At 34.6% G+C, this 2000-nt stretch overlaps 1 non-coding gene across 1 annotated transcript; it reads left to right on the top strand.

The window, feature by feature from the left end:
- The first annotated feature begins 105 nt into the window (after nt 1-105).
- Nucleotides 106-207, top strand: LOC144245331 (U6 spliceosomal RNA). The gene has a single exon (XR_013339228.1). It is a non-coding gene; the product is annotated as a U6 spliceosomal RNA (small nuclear RNA).
- Nucleotides 208-2000: the final 1793 nt, after the last annotated feature.

Genomic DNA, 2000 nt, shown 5'->3' with positions numbered 1-2000 from the left:
TCTGCTTTTTTTTTTTTTTTTTTTAATTCTGCTCTTTAAATAACAGCCAAAACTACTTTTGCCAAATCATAAAGGTGATTATACTTTCCCCTTACTTAATGCCCTCCAGCAGTGCTTGCTGTATTGACTGAAATTAGAGTAATACAGAGTTTAGCAGAACCCCTGGGTAAGGATGACATTCAAACTGGTAAAATGTGTTGAATATATGTATATGTGAATGCATATATGAAAAAATATCTGCAAGATATACCATTAAGTAAAAGGCACGGTACAAAACAGTGAGCATCTTGCATTTGCTTTAAGATACACACATGCACACACATATCTCCACACACATCTATGTATATGTATACACTTGTATGGTAGAATAAGGATTTTTTTTCTGAAAGTCATTATAAAAATATGTTTTTTAACAGTGGTTTCCTTTAACAAGAGTGATTTGCATTTTTTCATTTTGAAATTTAATGTTTAAATTTCAAAAATTCATATATTATTTTTTAAAAAACCTTGGAAAGTGAATATAAACTCACTTTTGTTTCTTTTTTTGTATTTCTATGCATGAGAAATAAGCTTATAACTGTATTTTAAGAAAAATAATAACTTCATTCTCACCAGGATAAAAGCCAAACTCCTTAACATGGAGTATGTGGCCCTTTTTGATCTGCATCCTCCTAATCTTTCTAACACAGTTTGCCCTTCCTCACCTCATATGCCATGTTCCACCCATCCCAGAGTTCTGTCAGTTTCCCATTCTTCCAAGGTACTGTGTGCCTCCTCTTATGTGTTGTTCTATTTGGCTCAAACATGCTTCACCTGGGGCGCCTGGGTGGCTCGGTCAGTTTGGCATACGACTTCAGCTCAGATCATGATCTCACAGTTCGTGGGTTCAGGCCCTGCGTTGCGCTCTGTGCTAACAGCCTCTAGCCTGGAGCCTGATTCAGATTCTGTGTCTTCTTCTCTTTCTTTCTCTCTCTCCCCTGCCCTGCCCTGTTTCTCTCTCTCTCTCAAAAAATAAATACACATTAACATAATTTCAATAAACATGATTCACCTTATTTATTCTCTCAATTATCTTTTATTTTTTTATATGTATTTAATTTATTTTTTAAATTTACATCCAAGTTAGTTAGCATATAGTGAAACAATGATCTCAGGACTATATTCCTAAATGCCTCTTACCCATCTATCCCATCCCACACCCTCCCACAACCCCTCCAGGAACCCCTTGTTTGTTCTCCACATTTAAGAGTCTCTTATGTTTTTATCCTTCTCCCTGTTTTTATATTATTTTAGCTTCCACTTCTTTATGTTCATCTTTTTTGTATCTTAAAATCCTCATATGTGTGAAGCTATATGATATTTGTCTTTCTATGACTGAATAATTTAGCTTGGTTAATCCCCTCTAGTTCCATCTTCATAGAGGCAAAAGGCAAGATTTCATCCTTTTTGATTGAAAAATATTATTCCATTGTGTATATGAATCTATATATCATAAAATGAGTCCGGGAGTTTTCCTTCGATTTATATTTTTTGGAATAGTTTGAGAAGAATTGTATTAATTCTGTTTTAAACGTCTGGTAGAATTCCCCACGGGAGCCATCAGATCCAGGGCTCTTATTTGTTGGGAGATTTTTGTAATTGATTCTATTTCTTCACTCGTTATGGGTCTGTTCAGATTTCGTATCTCTTCCCATGTGAATTTTGGTAGTGAGTGTGTGTTTAGGAATTTGTCCATTTCTTCTAAGCTGTCCAATTTTTGGCATATAATTTTTCATAGTATTCCCTGATAATTGTTTGTATTTCTGAGGGGTTGGTTGTAATAAGTCCATTTTCATTCATGATTTTGTCTATTTGGGTGCTCTCTCTTTTCTTTCTGAGAAGCCTGGCTAGAGGCTTGTCAATTTTGTTTACTTTTTCAAAAAACCATCTCTTGGTTTCATGGATCGGTTCAATTGTTTCTTTGGTCTCTATGTTGTTTATTTCTGCTCTAATTTTTACTA

This window comes from Crocuta crocuta, unplaced genomic scaffold (genome assembly GCF_008692635.1).
Source record: "Crocuta crocuta isolate KB4526 unplaced genomic scaffold, BGI_CrCroc_1.0 scaffold1391, whole genome shotgun sequence".
NCBI classification, from domain to species: domain Eukaryota; kingdom Metazoa; phylum Chordata; class Mammalia; order Carnivora; family Hyaenidae; genus Crocuta; species Crocuta crocuta.
This window is presented reverse-complemented; position numbering and strand designations above follow the sequence as displayed.